Source organism: Sciurus vulgaris (genome assembly GCF_902686455.1).
Source record: "Sciurus vulgaris genome assembly, chromosome: 6".
Taxonomy (NCBI): Eukaryota; Metazoa; Chordata; class Mammalia; order Rodentia; family Sciuridae; genus Sciurus; species Sciurus vulgaris.
The window spans coordinates 62,468,339-62,486,561 of record NC_136466.1 but is presented as its reverse complement, the minus strand read 5'-3'; the positions used below and the strand labels follow the sequence as shown (position 1 = coordinate 62,486,561).

Genomic DNA, 18,223 nt, shown 5'->3' with positions numbered 1-18,223 from the left:
TAGCTTTCCTCATCCTGGTGACCTCTGCACTCAAGCAAAGTTAGTCCAATCAATAGCTCTACTCCTTAAAAAGACTCTCAACTTCTCTTACATTTTTCTTCTACAGCCAAACCACCTCTCCTTTTCAATTGCTCTCATCTGTCACATTCAAGACAGGACCATATCCTGGTCTTTCATATTTTTATGGATGTAGTATAGTGGTTAAGCACCCTGAAGCCCTGAATTTGAATACTGGTCTTGTTATTCAGAAGTTGTGTGACCATGAGTAAGTTAGTTTTCTCTAGCACCAGTGTGTGTCAGTTTCTGGCTCTCTCTCTCTCTCTCTCTCTCAATCTGTGTGTGTGTGTGTGTGTGTGTGTGTGTGTGTGTAGCAGGGACTGAACCCAGGGATGCTTAACCACTGAGCCACACCCCCAGCCTTTTTTATATTTTATTTCAAGGCAGGGTCTTGATAAATTGCTTTGGGCCTGACTACATTGCTGAGGCTGGCTTTGGACTTTTAATTCTCCTGCCTCAGCCTCCTCAAGTCGCTGGGATTACAGGAGACCACCACACCTGGAGTCAAGTCTCTCTCTTCTCTCTCTATAATGAGAATAAGTGCTGTGCACACCCTTGCAATCCCAGTGGTTAGGGAAGCTGAGGCAGGAACATCAAAAGTTCCAGGCCAGCTGGGCTCTTTGGCGCAGACTTGTAATCCCAGTGGCTTGGGAGGCTGAGGCAGGAGGATTGAGAATTCAAAGCCAGCCTCAGCAACAGTGAGGCACTAAGCAACTCAGTGAGACCCTGTCTCAAAATACATACAAGGGCTGGGAATGTGGCTCAGTAGTTGAGTGCCCCAGTGTTCAATCCCTGGTACTCCTCAAAATAAAAAATGTTAAAAAAAAAAAAAAAAAAAAAAAAAAAAAAAAAAAAAAAAAAGTTCCAGGCCAACAAGATGCTGTCTCAAAATAAAAAACTAAAAGGCTGGGGGTATGTCTTAGTGGTAGAGTGCCTCTGGGTTCAATCCCCAGTACCCCAACCCCCAACGAATAATTTTTAAAAAGGGCTGTGAATGTAGCTCAGTGGTAAAGCATCTCTGGGTTCAAACCCCAATACTAAAATATAAAAATGAAATGAAAATAATGATACCCATTTCTAAGAGAAGTTATGAATGAGGCAATACAAGTAAAATGTTTAGTATAGTACCTGGCTCTTTGTAATCAATATTACTACTACCACCACTACCAGTAGTAACAATAAACAATAAGCTTTAATGATGATGATAAGAATTAAAGAAGTGGAAAGATGAGAAAAATTAATCTAGTCCATTCCTGACCTCACAAATGAGATTAGGTTGGCTGATAGGAAACTTTCCATACACTTCGCATCATTTACCGTCTTCAATGGTGTGTTCAAAGTGTAGGAGACCAACAGGATGGGGACCTTGTCTGTTACGTTAACTGCGAGGTATCGGTGTCCAGAACAGTTTCACGACAGGGGAGTGAGAGAACTGGACCAACACCATGCCACAGGAGAGGCGGCTGGCTGATTTGGCTGAGATTGTGTACCCCCACCCCGGGGGGACCTGGGGCAAGGACTCATGGGTCCTTAGTAACCAACAGAATTAAATCGAGGCCCAGCCCTAGAACTTAGTGATCTGGGTAGAAGCACAGAAATCCAGCGCTACCGGTGTCAGCTTTCCCGCCGGGTGGTCCAAGCGCTGGCTCCAGTTTGTGAGGTGAAGAGCCCAGGTGAGGAGAAGCGGCTTAATGAACGCACAGGTGGGTGAGTCCTCCGTGGGCGCGGCGAGGCGCCAAACTCTGCCTGCAACGCTCCGCGTTGGCTGCGGGCCAGTTCATGGCTTTTGGGGCGGCCACTGGGCTACCCCGGCCGCGGATGACTCAAGCAGCAGCGGGACAAACAACCTGGCTCCTGAAAGACTACTAACCAGGGTTGGAGGCCTGCCTCCCCCGCGCGGCGCACGCACGCACGCAGAGGCGTGGGCAGACCCGCGGCAGCCGCGTCCTTCACCGGCCTGCGGCGGACCCGGCTGCCCCCGGTCGAGTGGGTGCGGGGATCCGCGGGCTCACCCCTAGCGCCCCGCTGCGCTGTCACCTGGCAGGCGCGGCTGGTGTCGGAGTGGAATCCGGCGGGCACCTTGCGCGTGCGCACGGTGAGTGTGCCGGGCCTGGGCAGGATGGGGCCGGGAGGGGTGCGGGAAACAGCTGCTGGGTAGATCAAAAAAGGGAAGTGGGGGACAGAAAGGCAGGATGCAGTCAGCTTCCAGGTCCCAGCTTGCTCCGCAGCTAGCTTTGTGTCTTGAGTCTAAGAGGGATGCAAGCCACCTGATCCCTGTGGCCCAGTTGAGTCGTTTTACAGGTGGGAAACTGAAGCCCAGGGAGCTAAGCTGGGTTAGTACAAAATAATTATTATTTGTTTATCTCTGCCTGCTGCCGTGAGGCAGATTTTAATAAGAAACCATGCATTAAAACAATGGAAAAATACAAACAATGGTGAAGAACCTTTGCCAAGAAGCTATAATTATGAATAGACAATCGAGGCCAGGAAAAAGAGAACAGAAATCTGTGGTTCATAAGGTCAAGTGAATTGGTGAAGAGCGCTCAGAATAGTGTCCAAATTGGTACTAGAAGCTGGAAGGTGCTGCCTGCCGTAACTTGGGAATGGAGAAGCAGATAGCCCGCTCAGGTACTGGTTCTTAATATTCTGGAGGTCACTGACCCCTCACAAGTAGGTGTCTACTCACCATAGAGTAGTTTACATATAACTTTGTGCAATTTCAGGTTTAACAGGAATGCCTACTGTAAGGAGTGGCAGCTTACTGACGACTCAGAGCAGTTTACTTGCTTCATTAAAGAAAGACAGTCGGTGGAGAAGTAGCTGCTACAGTGAGATAGCATCCAGACGCCACTAGAAGTGTGATCTGGGACGTGTAGTTTAACCTTCTCAAGGTTCAGCTTTATTTGTACAATGGAAATAAGATCGCATTGCCCTCCAGGTTATTATCAGATTTAAAAATGGGTGTAACTCCTGATGCCTGACGTGTAGTTGATGCTTTATAGAAGAGCTGAGACACACAGCCTTGCTAGTGAGCAAAGGAAAGAAATGGAGCTGGAAGCAATTGGACTGCATATGAGATAAAATAAAATTGTAAACATGAAAATATAAAGTCAACTCTATTATGACTTGCAAACAAGAGCACATACCCTGGTGATAATATCCTAAGTAAGAGTGCAGTGAAGCACTACACACAGTATTTGACCCAAAGATCAAATGCTGAAAGTAGAAACTACCAGATATTCCAAAAAGGACTGTTTACTTGCTCCACTACCCCATATGGTTTGTTTTCAAACTGGGACCTGGCAACACCCAATCTTGTCCAGCAATGGAGGCTCACTGAGTTCCTGCCAGGATACAGAGTCATTGGCAGCTGGCTCATATCCCGCTTGGATCAGCAGATTAGTGTGGCAAACAGTGCCTTGGTTCATTCTGCTCTAAATCAAATAAATGGCTTTTTATTTAACTCATGGAGAAGGGGGTGTGTCTTTGGGTGCTGTCAAAGAAGCAAAGTGGCATGTGTTGAGCTTGATTGTCCAAAGCCTGTTGCTTGTTTATTGACCTTCTTAAGAACTTTCAATCTATGGATCCAAAGTTGTGAGGACAGGGCCTGGACAGGCCTTCTTATCTATAAAAAGAACTGTTCCTTAAAAATACTGTGTTGTCTCCTTTTCTCTACCTTCCTAGTACAGCCAAAAAATTATGTCTCTGGGTAAATATGGGTAAATAGCTGCTATTTAATTTGGGTTAAGGCACATACCACCTGTCTGGCGGGTTACATTCCTCTCCATGTATTTATGAAAGGAAGTGTTTCCTCCAGGAGAGACAGAATGTGTGTATATGTTTCTAGGGTATCACTCGCCCTCTTTCTGCCTTATTCCCAATCAGTCATTTCTCAACCCTGAGGAGCCCTTTTTCTTCAAGCCTGGTAACTCTGGTATGTTCCTTCCTTTCTGGCTCTATAGTCTCATTTTGACATTCTTTTTTTCTAATTCAATTTTAGATTCCAAACTGCAGGGTTCCATTGGCCAATACACAACAAACGTGCTTCCCAAATCAGGCAAAGCCTTTGCCTTTTTGAAGGTGACCCCTCTGTTTTCCCCTCCATGCCTGCTCCCTTTCTTCCTCATAGGACAATGTTAAGAGCAGAATTTCTCAAGAAATGATTTACAGACCTCTTATATCAGATTCACCTAGTGGTTTGTTAAGAATGCCCTACCCAAATCCACTGAATCAGGTTCTTCAAGAGTGGGGGCAATAATTTACATGCTTCATTAGTGCTCCTGGTGATTCTTTTGCACCTTGGGTTACCTGTGTTATGTATGGATTGGGGATTAGGCGTGGGGGACTATGAACTCTTCTTTGTGCCTCTGTGTATGGTTTGTCTAGTTATATAATGAGCAAGAGCCTCTTCCATAATTTAAACAAAAAATTTCAAATGTCAAAAGACTGTATATGGGTGGCAAATAAGCACTTGAAAAGGTACTCAGGATAATTAAACATTAGGGGAATGCACATAAATTCCACAGTGAGATATATTGCTTCATGCCTATTAGGGTGGCTAAAATTAAAAAATTGACCACCCACGTGTTGGTTAGGAGGCAGAGGAACTGAACCATGTATTTAGTCAAGGCACGGCTATACTAATCCTTAAGAAGGTGGTAAGGTGAGAAGGTGGTCTTGGGGGTGAGAGGCAGTGAGAAAATGAATGGATGGGTTTCTGTTCACTAGGCAGAGCCTAGAGATTGGCATTGATCAGTGCCCTTTACATTTAGTAGTTTTATCAGTTTTTAGTGCATATTACTGTTCTATCACTGCCCCTGCCTCCTGCCTCCATCATAACATCTTATTCCTTATTTGTAAGGATGGCACAAGAGAATGACAACACTTTCCTGGACTAGATACTCTAGAACACAGCATTCCTTTGTCTACTAATGTATTGAGTTTTCAATAAGGGAATGAGGATAGACTCGAATGACCTGTTTTTTTGTTTTTTTAATTAAAGCGCTAACTTCAAGTGATCTCTTTCCCAGTCCAAGGGCTAACAAACCATTTGTTTTAATCAGGTGGCAGAAGCACAGCTCAGAGTGACTTAGACCTGAGAGGGGTGGGAAATAAAAATGTATTAGCTTACATAAAAACTAAACCCAACCTGGGTGCCATGGTGCGTGCCTGTAATTCCAGCCTCTCCAGAGGCTGAAGCAGGAGGATCTGCAATTCGAGGCCTGAATGGGCAACTTAGTGAGCCCCTGTCTCAAAATAAAAATGTAAAAGGACTGGGGATGTACCTCAGAGGTAAAACCTCTTGGGTTCAATCCGTAGTCCCACAAAAACAAAGCAAAACAGGGATGAGGGTGTAGTTCAGTGGTAAAGTACTTACCTAGTATGTATAAGGACCTGGGTTTGATCCTCAGCACCACAAAAAAATAAATAAGTAAATAAAATAAAATAAAACCAGGACCAAAACAACAACAAAATGGAATCAGTCTCTGTCATGGCTGGATTGTTGAGGTCATTCAGTCTCTCTCCCAGTCTCTGTTCTATTTCTGGAGTGTTAACTACATTTTCAGGTTCTGGTGCATAGTTCTTATTAGTTATTATTATCTTGATCAGCTGTTAATTGCCATCTGCTGAATTTGATTAGATGCCTGTAGATTAGCCAAGGGTCCGTAGACAACTTTTTCATCCACCAGATCAATGGTATTACTGCCCTTTAACAGTTTAACAAAAATAGTAAAACAAAACAAAACAAAACTGGTACCGTTATTGAGGGCTTCCCATATACCAAGGACTCTGTTAAACATTTTATGTAAATTATCTTATGAAATCTAGTAATAACTGTAGAAGGAAGGTTCTATAAGAATCCCAGGAAAGCCCAGCCAATTGTTTGCAGAGTTAGAATTTGATATCAGGTTTTCCTGACTCAAGGGCCGGTCTCCTAACCTTCACAATGCTTCTCACAGTTGTTCCTTAGGATCAAGAAGAGGAAAGTAAGGCCACCAAATAATGTGCCTAGCTCTCACTTTTTCTGAACAGGAATCTTATAATAGTTTTGGTAATGAAGGTAGGGACAGGGCTTTTGAGGTCATCTTTATAATTTTTTCAATCCCAGATCCTACTGGGTTTTAGAGTTCTGGAAGTTCTGTGTATAGGAGCTTCCAGACTATAATAGGTAGCTTACTAACCAGGCTCATCAGCCAGGGTCCCTATGTGGCTGCTCCTGTTTCTATAGATGTTCCCTCTCTTTATTCTTCATCATGTTCTTTTGCTGTCATGGTACTTGAACTTCACCTTTGACAGCCTTTCATGAACCTTCCCTCAGAGTCTGACTAGCAGTCTCACTTCCTTTTTCTCTTTTTTTCTTAAATTGGCTTTCCTCTATAGCCTGGGGGTGGACAACTGAAGGATGCTTATCTTCCTGCCCAGACATTTGAGATCCTGAACTTAAGATGATGCCTTCAGTTTTACTATGAATCTGCTTAGTTCCTGTCTCCATCCAGTTCTGATTGGGCAGAATTAGTTTCCAAGTATCATTTTCCCTTGTTACTTCTTCTGTCTCGAAGGATGAGATAATCAAGATGCCTGTACTGTTTTAGTTTAGTTAGTGCCTTTGCTTTTAGTAGAGTGACACTTGGAGCAAGTCACCAGATACTTTAAATACCCTTTCCTTATTGCAGAGTCAATTTTTCTTGATGTTTGGCATATAGTAGCTGCTTGCACTATTTGTTGAATGAACGTGCAAATGCTCAAATCTCTCTCTGCCAATATGGAAAGAAGAAAAGAGAAAATAGAGAATTAATTCAGTTTTATCTGATCCCAAAGTCAGAAGCAACAGCTTACTATAGAAGCATTAACTATAGTATATTTAATACACTTTTTTTTTTTAGCCTAAATTATGTTCCAGGCTGACTTAGTTTAGTTTTTTTTTTTTTTTTTTTTTTTTTTTTTTTTGGTGGGGGCTGCTGGCAATCGAACCCAGAGCCTTAGAAATGTTGAACACACACGCTACCACTGACCTACACCAGTGACTCCTGATTTTAGTTCATAACTGCCTACTAGAAGGCATCAAAGAGAGCCAAGAACCATAAACTAGTCTGGGCTGATTATTTTCCTAGTGTTGTTCAGGCCCCTGACTGGCCTTAAGGAAAGTCACCTTTCCCTGGGTGTGTTCTCTGAAATAAGCCTCCTTATCAGGCCAGGCCAGGAAGTGGAAAGAGGGTACTCCGCCTGCTCTCCAGGCTGGTAAACTGTGTTTGTCCTGAGAGTGTTGCAAAGATAATAGATTTCTTAAGCTATATGATATTTTTTTTGTCTTTAAACTTTTATTTTGAAATAATGATAACAAACATAAAGTTGCAAGAATAATATGAAGAAGTCCTGTGTACCCTTCCCTCTGGTTTCGCCAATGGTTGTATCTTATTTAAATATAGCATAATATCAAAACCAGGAAATGGGCACTGGCATAATATATGTGTATGGACATTCTATGCCCCTTTGTCTCATGTGAAGACTTTGTGTAACCCCCACCTCATAAAATACAGACGTCTTGCATCATCTCAGGCTTTGCCCTGGTGCTCTTCCTTAGATTCACACCCACCTGCTTTGCATCCCCACCCCTAGCCAGGCAGCCACTCATCTCTCCTCAGTCTCTGTAATTTTTTATTATTAGAGAAATCATACAACATGTAACCTTTTTAAAGTGTTTTTTTTTTTTTTTTTTTTTTTTTTTTTTTTTTTTTTGTGGTACTGGGGGTTGAAACCAGGAGTGCTTTACCACCGACATCCCCACCCTTTTTATTTTTTATTTAGAGACAGAGTCTAACTAAATTGACCAAGTTAGTCTCAAACTTGAAATTCTTCTGTCTCAACCTCCCTATTTGCTTATGCCATAGCACTGGGCTTGTAACCTTCTTAGATTGTATTATTATTATTTTCTTTTTTGTTAATTGATTTAGATGGAATTTCTTTTTTATTTAACATCATTCCTTTGAAAGCCATCAAAGTTGCTGCTGAGTATCAATAGTTCATTTCTGTCATGTGTGGTGGCACACGCCTATAACCCCAGCAGCTCAGGAGGTTAAGGCAGGAGGATCGAGAGTTCAAAACCAGCCTCAGCAATTTAGTGAGAACATAAGCAACTTAGAGAGAAGCTGTCTCAAAATGAAAAATAAAAAGGGCTGGGGAGGGCTGGGGTTGTGGCTCAGTGGTAGAGCACGTGCCTTGCACATGTGAGGCACTGGATTCTATCCTCAGCACCACATAAAAATAAATAAAGTTGTTGTGTCCATCTACAACTAAAAATATTTTTTTCTAAGAAAAAGGGCTGGGGATGTGACTAAGTGGTTAAGCACCCCTAGGTTCAATCCCGGGTGCCAAAAAAGAAAAGAAAAAAGTCACTTCTTTTTTTTTTTTAATTGATTGAACTTAGGGGCACTTGACCTCTGAGCTACATCCCCAGCCCTATTTTTTTTAGAATATTTAAAAAATGTTAATAGACCTTTATTTTTATTCATTTATTTATATTCGGTGCTGAGAATCAAACCCAGTGCCTCACACATACTAGGCAAGCACTCTACCACCGAGCCACAACCCCAGCACCCCAGCCCTATTTTGTATTTATTTAGAAACAGGGTCTCACTGAGTTGCTTAGTGTCTTGCTTTGTTGAGGCTGGCTTTGAACTCATGATCCTCCTGCCTCAGCCTCCCAAGCCCCTGGGATTACAGGCGTGTGTCATTGTGCCCTGTTCATTTCTTTTTTTTAATTTCCAAATATTCAGTGGCATGGAGGTACCATAGTTTAACCATTCATGTGTTAAAGGACCCTTTGATTACTTCCAGTTACTGGATATTGCAAATAAATGTATGTAGGTTTTCATACAGATCTAACTTTTCTTTCTCTGGGTTAAATGCTTAGGAGTGTGGTAAGTATATGTTCTGCTTTTAAAGAAGCTGACAAATTATTTTCCAGAGTGGTTGTGCCATTTTACATTCCCACCATATATGAGAGATTCGGTTTCTCCACATTCCTTGTTAGCACTTGGTATTATATAACATACATAATATTATGTTATTTAATAATTTATATTATCATTATGTTATTACACATTATTATATTATTTAATAATTTATATTATTTATTATATTATTACACACTTTTATTTTTTGTGGTACTGGAAATTGGACCCAGGGCCTTGCAAGTGCTAGGCAAGTGCTCTGTCACTAAGCTGTACCCTAACCCCTCCCCTCCCCCGTGCTAGGGATTGAACCCAGGGCTTCATGCCTGCAAAGCAAGTGCTGTTCTACTGAGCTATATCTGTGGGCCCCTGGACCTTATTTTATTTTGACATAGGATCTCACTAAGTTGCCTCTGCTGGCCTCCAGCATGCAATCCAACTGCCTCATACTTCTGAGTAGCTAGGTGTATACCACTGCACCCAGCCATAATTTTTTATAACATTTTTATTGAGATAATTCATATATCATTCACCCAGTTAAAGTGTACAAGTCATTGGTTGTTTAATATATATTCACAGACCTGTGCACCTATCACCACAATCAATTTAGAACATCTTCATCATCCCTAAAAGAAACCCTATACCTTTTGGCCACACCCCAGTCCTCACCCCTTCAACCCTAGGCAACCATGCATCTTTTTGTCCCTGTGGAGTTGCCTCTTCCAGACATTACAAATAAATGGAATCATGAAATATGCGATCCTCCATGATACCTTCTTTCACTTAGGATAATGTTTTCAAGATTCATGCATGTTGCAGTATACATCAGTACTTCATTCCTTTTTATTGCCAAATAATAGATATTTTTAAAGAAATACAAGTGTGTTTCTTTCCTATAAAAGTGTGTTTATAGCCTGTGTAATATTATATAAGTTATTATATATAACATATATGTTATATTATATACAACTTATTATGTATAACTTATATAATATAACATATTATATAAGATATATAACTTATATATTACATATGTCATATATTATATATAACATATCATATATATTATATATTTTATATAATATATAATATATTATATGTGATATATAATATATGTCATATTATATATTATATTACATATTATATAATATATTATATATCATATATAACATATTATATATGTTATATATAATATAGCATATATAATATGTTATATTTTATATTATATGTAATTAATATGTTATATTATATAAGTTATATGTAATAAGTTGTATATAATATAACATATATGTTATATATATAATATAATAACTTATATTACACAGGCTATAAACTAAAGGATAGTAAAATGTTGCTGCACAGAGCTTTTGCCAGACCTACCTGGAGGTCCAGATGCAATTAACCTAAGTGCCTATTAGTACTCTTTTAAATATTTAGCAGTTTTCAGTAAAGTACCACCTGTTTTTTGTTTTATTGACAACTCTGACTCCTAGAACCTCAACAGCTCTCCTAAAAATTTATTTGAATCTTTCTAAAGAAGCTGTGCACCAGCTAGTGAATATGCAGTTCAGGCTAGGGACAGCAAGGCAGGCCACAACAGTGTTCGGTGACTAGAACACAGCCGTGCTCCAGAACAGATCCTTTCCAGGATTTGCGTGGGCCCCCTTTGCCTCCTGAACAATCTTGCCCTCCTAGACTCAGTTTCATACAATCTGATTCCCTGCTTAAAGCTTATGGCAAAATACAGAAACTTGAACTGCTAATACAACCACAGGAGCCATCCATTTAGCAAATATTTATTACTTGCCATTGTTGAGGCTCAGAGGAGGACACGAGATGAGTAGATACATCCAGGAGCGGTGACCCAGCACACCCCCAGCTATTAGGGAACTAAAGCAGGAGAATTGTAAGCTTGGCAACAGCCTCAGCAACTTAGCAAGTCCCTGTCTCAACATAAAATAAAATAAAATGTCCAGGTATGTAGCTCAGTGGTATGGCACCCCACGGTTCAATCCCCAGTACCAGAGAGGAAAAAGGATAAATAGGTGTTTATCTTGCCTCCAAAAGCCTAGTGTCTAGCCAGGAAGATGAGCCAAGTCATAAATATCCTGAGTCTAAGGTGGTATGGGATGCATGCCACTATAAATATTATGAAATAGTTTAACTAGCTAGAAAATAACAAAGAATAGAACAAATATCCATGTATTTGTCTCCTAGCTTTGTTTAACTTTACATTTTTGTCATATTTGCTTCACATTTTTTAAACAAACAGAACATCTCAGAACATCTCAGACACTCAGCAATAAAAGGAAGGAATTATTAATACACAGAATTTGTATGAAACTCCAGGGAATTGTGCTTATTAAATAAAGCCATTCCTGAAAGGTTACATACTGAGTGATTCTATTTAAGTAACTTTTTTTTTTTTTTTTTTTTTTTTTTTTTTGTACTAGGGATTGAACCACTGAGCCACATCCCCAGCCCTTTTTATATATTTTATTTAGAGACAGGGTCTCACTGAGTTTCTTAGAGCTTCATTAAGTTGCTGAGGCTGGCTTTGAACTCCGTTGATCCTCCTGCCTCAGCTTCCTGAGCTGCTGGGATTACAGGTGTGTGCCTAGCTAAATAACATTCTTGAAATGATATGATTTTATAAGTGGAGAATGGATTTGTGATTACCAAGGGTAAAGATGACAGGGAGCCAAGAGAGTGAAGGGGCAACCTGAAGGATTCCTGGTAGAATGTTCCGCTCTTTGAATTTATCAATGCCAGGGTACTGATTATGATGTTGTATTGTAGTTTTGTAACTTACCTGGGGGGAACTGTGGAAAGGATCCATGGAATTTCTCTGGATATCTCTTATTACTGTATGTGAATCTCTAATTATTTCAAAATAAAAGTTTTAATTTTTAAAAATCTTAAATACCATTGTGCTCCCTTGATATACTCAATTCCTTTCCCCTGCTTCCCTTTTCATAGGTTACTGGTATTCTGAATTTATTATTTATTATTTCCATATCTGTTCTATATGTGTGTCTATCTCTAAGCAATATAATGTATCATTAAACATATTCTAAAAGTTAGAAAATGGTATCATACTGTGTCACCTTCTGGGACTTGTTTTCTTTTTTCCTTTCTTCTCTTTTTTTTTCTATTTTTAATTTATTTTTTGTGTGTGTGGTACTAAAGATTGAACCCAGGATTTCCCTACCACTGAGCTTCATCCACAGCCCTTTTTAAGTTTTATTTTGAGATAGGGTCTCACTAAGTTGCAGAGGCTGGCCTTGCAATCATCTTGCCTTAGCCTCCTGAGTAACTGGGATTACATGCATGTACCACCACACCTAGCTTTTTTTTTTTTTTTTTTCTTCTTCTTCTTTCTTTATGATGTTTGTGGAGATAGTCATGTTGAAACATAAATATATAGTTTATTCAATTTCTACTCTTCAGAATTTTACTGGTGGTATAATTATGTTATTTATCCACCCTCCTATTGTTAGACATCCAGGCTCTTTCTAATTTTCTGTTATTACCAACAATGCTGTTATTAACAATCTTGTCCATATTCTTTCTGTATATTTTTTTTAAATTCATTTTTATTGTAAACAAATGGGATACATCTTGTTTCTCTGTTTGTACATGAAGTAGAGGCATACCATTTGTGTAATCATACATTTACCTAGGGTAATAGGTTTTTATTCATTCTGTTATTTTTTTCTCCTCCCCCATCCTCCACCCCTCTTATCCCTCTATAGAGTCCCTTCTTCCTCCATTCTTGCCCCCTTCCCACCCCCTATATGTGTCATCATCCGCTTATCAGTGAGATCATTTGTCCTTTGGTTTTTTGAGATTGGCTTATCTCACTTAGCATGATATTCTCCAACTGCATCCATTTGACTGCAAATGCCATAATTTTATTATTCTTTATGGCTGAGTAATATTCCATGGTATATATATACCACAGTTTCTTTATCCATTCATCAATTGAGGGGCATCTAGGTTGGTTCCACAATCTGGCTATTGTGAATTGAGTAGCAATGAACATTGTTGTGGCTGTAGCCCTGTAGTATGCTGATTTAAGTCATTTGGGTACAGGTCAAGGAGAGGGATAGCTGGGTCAAATGGTGGGTCCATTCCAAGTTTTCTAAGGAATCTCCACACTGCTTTCCAGAGTGGCTGCACTAATTTGCAGCCCACCAGCAATGTATGAGTGTACCTTTTTCCCCACATCCTCTCCAACACCTGTTGTTGCTTGTATTCTTGATAATCGCCATTCTAATTGGGGTGAGATGGAATCTTAGGGTAGTTTTGATTTGCATTTCTCTTATTACTAAAGATGGTGAACATTTTTTCATATGTTTGTTGATTGCTTGTAGATCTTCTTCTGTGAGGTGTCTGTTCATATCCTTAGCCCATTTGTTGACTGGGTTATTTGTATTCTTGGTGTAGAGTTTTTTGAGATCTTTATATATTCTGGAAATTAGTGCTCTATCTGAAGTATGAGTGGCAAAGATTTTCTCCCACTCTGTAGGTTCTCTCTTTGCATTGCTGATAGTTTCCTTTGCTGAGAGAAAGCTATTTAGTTTGAATCTATCCCAGTTATTCTTCCTGTATATTTGGAGACATTTCTTGAAGGAGGATGCAGCTAGGAGTAGACCTGCCATCTTAACGTATGCATTTTCAACTTTTCTAGATATTGTTAGATTGCTCTTTAGAGTGGATGCAACAATTTATGCGATTATTGTCAGTATGTAAGAATTCTTAGTAGTCTATGTTCATCTACATTTTCATAGACACTTTTAAATTTTGCCAATCTGATGAACATTGTGGTTTTAATAATTCACAGTTGCCTTGTCACTAGTGAATTGATCTTCTTTTCATTGATTGGTAGCCACTTACATTTCTTCTCTTGTGAATTCCCTATTCAAATCTGTATTAACCAAGGTTTAGTTGCAGATAACACACATTGTTCTATTTTAAGCAAAAAGATATTTAAAAAAGGTGATTAGATGCTTGTTGGAAGGTCTGGAGAAGTGGGTCACAGAATGTACTGTAGAGATGAGTCCCAGAGCCATGCTAAAGGAATGGCCCTCCAAAGGAGCTGCTGCCTTCTGCACCAATCAGGAAACTGGAGAATTGGGAAGCTGTTGTCCCAGATGCTGGCTTCAGGATTCCATGACTCTAACCATAATCTATTGCATTGCCAGAACTGTTAACTTCAGAACAATACAGAACCTGCCTGGGTGAATGGATACCTGAAGCATCATCTTTCTTCCTACTTAACTTAGTTCTAAATTCCAGGATCAAACAAACCGTCTAATTGGTGGAACTGACTCTTAGCAGTTAGGGAGTTTGGGAAGTTGGTTTTCAGCTCTCCAGTTTCAGTATAACAGTAAGACCCAACAGGATGTTGGAAGTGATGATGTGTGAACCAAAATATTGTATTCTCAACAGTGTCTTTTGTCTATTTTTCTACCAGATTGCCTTATTTTAATAGTTCTATATATAGTCTAGGTATTAAACTTTGGCAGGTTACTTTCATTAGCAATGTCTTCAATGTCTTCTCCCTTCTCCTGATCTGAGGCCTTTTTTTTTTTTTATTGTAGAATTGCTTGGAAAAGAGAGCATTGTAGTCATATTTATCTGTCAATCTTTGGGGGTTTGTACATTGTTTTGTTGAAGAAATCTTTTCCATCTGGAAAGCATACAAACATTTCGTTTTCTTCTAAAATTTGTAGCATTTCACATGTAATTTTTATTTAAGCCATCTAGAACTTATTTTGAGTGTTATGTGGGTGCTATGTGGGATTGCATTTATTTGTTTTTCTTTATGGTAAGCCTATTATGCCATTATCCCATGGACCATCCTTTTACTAATCACTTATAATGAAACTTCTGTCATATATCAAGTTTCCCTATTCACTATGGTCTGTTCCTGGGTTCTCTAATCTGTTCCATTGATCTTTTCTCCTACCTCTGTTTAATACCACACTACTTAATTACTGTGACTTTAAAATAAATCTTGATACATGATCGGACAAATCTCTCCATCATGTTCTTCAGAATTTCCTTGGCTATTCTTAGCCTTTTATTTTTTCATATATATATATGTGAGAATTATTTTATTACACCTTTTTTTTTTTTAAAGCCTCTTTGAAGTTTTATTGAAATTATATTGAGTCAGTTTGGAAGGAATTTTCATCTTTATGATAGGGAGTCTTCCTATCCATGATCATGGTATACTATTTGTAATTGGTTCTTAAATGTATTTTAGTCAAGTTTTATAATTTTCTTCATAAGTATACATATTTTATTAATATATTTAGGAAGTAAAAATTATTATTTATTGTTACATTATTAAATATTTTACTGGTATGCTTTTATCTTCCTTTAAATTACTAATGTTTATATAGGTATATAGTTGACTTTTAAATATTATTTACTGCAAAATTGTAGAATTACCATTTTTTTAAAGTTTAAGAAAAATTTTTTTCTTTAGATTTTAATTTTTGTCAAAGTTATAGAAGCATGTATTTTAAGGAGATGGATAGTTCTGTTTATTATGAAAAACTGAGACAATTCTACAGTATTTGTTATGAAAAATGGCTTGTTTTCCCTCATTTCCTTCCTGTCTCAGCCACCACCAGGCAATTCCTTCTATTGTTTTTGGTTGATTGTTTTAGAATTTGCCTCCATGCCTTTAAATAGCACATGCAGGGAAGTTTTATACTTTCCCTTGGAAAGCTTAATATTCAAGTCTTGAAATAAAATGGCAGTAGATCAATAGAAGAAAGCCATAACAAACTTATGTGATCATAGTTGTGCCTGTCTGACATGTTGGCCTTCAGCTTGGAGCTCCAGTGGAAGCTACCTGATTTTATTCTTAGGTTTGATGAAGTACACACAACTATGTAAAAAACTAATTGCACAAAAATGGTATGAGTTAGCAGTAATAGATCAAGTAGAGAAACCCAGAAACTGGTCTCTCAGTTGTAGCATTTCTTCTGTAAGGCGATGGAACAGGAGGTTCCCCCGCCCTTTTTCTTTGTTCTGTACTGGGGATTGAACCCAGGAGCATGGTATCACTGAGTCACATTTCCAATCCTTTTTATTTTTTTATTTTAAGACGGGGCCAAAGTTGCTCAGGCTGGCCTCAAATTTGCAATGCTCCTGCCTCAGCCTCCTGAGCAATTGGGTATGCACCACTGTCCCCAGTCTGGACAGGACTCTTTTCTTTTTGGCATAAAAGTTGTTCTAACAACTGTTTTGTTGGTTGATTGGTTTCTTAGTTTTCTATGTATTGTCTATGTAATGATTCCTAATTAAACACCAAATTCTGTACTAATTCAACAAACCAGCTTTCAAGACATTCTAGAATCTTCTGTAATTCTCTAGTCCAGACTATGCCCTCTGCCTGGAGTCAACCATCAGCCTAGGATTTTCCCTCGCCTGTCCTGAGGATTCCTTTGGTTCTTCCTTCTCCAGTGTTGTCACCAGTGTCTTGTGTCTTTCTCTTTCTTATTTCTTTGTTTTTGTGGTGCACATTCTCTGGTAGTTTTCCAAGAACAGGAGCATACAAAGTAAATTCTTTAGGCCTTCAAGATTCTGAAACTTCTCCACAGCATGTTTAGATGTGGAAAAAACAAAAAACAAACTTATCCTGCTTGGAACTTGTAATTCTTAGATGTAAATATTCAAACCTTTTATAAATTCTGGGCAGTTCTTAGCTTTTCAAATATTGCCTCTCTTCACTGTATTTTTTCTCATGATACTGGGGATTAAACCCAGGGGCACTATATCACTAAGCTATATCCCCAGTCTTTTTTAGTTTTTATTTGAAACTTGCTCTCACAAAGTAGTAGAGGCTGGCCTTGAACTTGTGATCCTCCTGTCTCAACCTGAGTCACTGGGATTACAGGTGTGCCCCTGGCTCTCAGCACTCTTTTTAGTATTCTTGCCTTCTAGGACTTGGCTTGTTACATGGATTTTTTTTTTTTTTTTTAATTTGAGCATCCATATTCCTTATAGTCTCTCTAATATTTTTCATACTTTTCTCTTTGTTTAGTAGTCTGAAAAATTTCTTCAGATCTATCTGCCCCTTTATTCTTTGTTTTTCCTTAATATCTTCTTAATCTCTCCAATCAGTTTTTAACCTCAAGACTAAATTTTAAATTTCTGTAAGTTGTTTTAAAAAATCTCTTAGGTCTTATTTTTTGTAATGTCTTTTGTTTCCCTTTTATTATAGTTTCTATCTGATGGTTTGGGATCTAATCCTGCTCTTCATTGCTTTTGCTGTGATCACTCATAGTGGCATTCTTATAATTTTGGATTCCTAACTATCTGAAGAACATGATTATCTGTAGCTCAGGTTAAGCTGTGTCCTCCTGGAGACATTTTATTTGTCTTATAACTGTTATCAGAGTCCTAGGTCAGAGACCTGATCCCAGGGGTTCCCACAAACCAGACCCATTCATTTGCTCCTAAAACCAAACGGAAAAGTAATGGTGGAAAGCAGAAAAATAAGTTCAATCAATATGGCCATATTGGGAAGGCAAAGTGAGATCAAATAGCTCAACTCTGCCATGAGCTTTAGGTTTAAATGAAGGAAGAATTGGGGCAAGGGATAAGAGGTCTTCATAATTAAAAAGTCTTCTTCAAATGGTGGTCTGGTTGATCATTATTTCAATTCTGGTTCTGCTAGGTGGCTCTGGAGAAGTTCTTATCTCTTGAGGGGGGAATTTTCACTTGCTGCTCAGGATGTTTAGCTCACAGACCTGTAATTCTGAAAGAGTGACACAGATCCCATAAGATGATGATCCCTGCTTGGAAGGCAGTCTCATGGTGGGTAATGTACCTCCCAGTGTTCCAGGAAGGCATAGGACAGCAACTGAAGACTTGTGGGTGCAACCCCAGGGGTCTGAGCCAGGAATCTGTAAAAGCTAAAAAAATGTCCCTGCAAACCTTGTCATAGTCTTGAAGGGGGACAAAACAGGTTAAGTCAATTTAGGGCTAATAAACCTTGGGTTAGGGGTTTTGGATAGAGTCCTTAAATTGTTAACATGTCTGCCTGTAGAGCTGGGCAGGTCACAAAGCTTAAGGTAACAAAGGAGATAGATACAAAATGAAGGCAGAGATGCCAGACTTTACATGTTCGCATACGGCATCTGCCAGCCTAAGAAAGAGTCACTGCCTTTGATAAAGTTCCTGTTGTAATT

At 39.0% G+C, this 18,223-nt stretch overlaps 1 protein-coding gene across 2 annotated transcripts in view; it reads left to right on the top strand.

Annotated features, from left to right (window-relative positions):
* The first annotated feature begins 1,812 nt into the window (after nucleotides 1-1,812).
* Nucleotides 1,813-18,223, top strand: part of ARHGEF37 (Rho guanine nucleotide exchange factor 37) — a 49,789-nt gene continuing 33,378 nt past the window's right edge. The window contains exon 1 of one of the 2 annotated variants that reach the window (XM_079144767.1): nucleotides 1,813-2,152. The gene's annotated coding sequence lies outside the window, so the exon portion shown is untranslated. The remainder of the gene's footprint in view (nucleotides 2,153-18,223) is intronic. The other variant, XM_079144768.1, reaches the window with a different exon arrangement.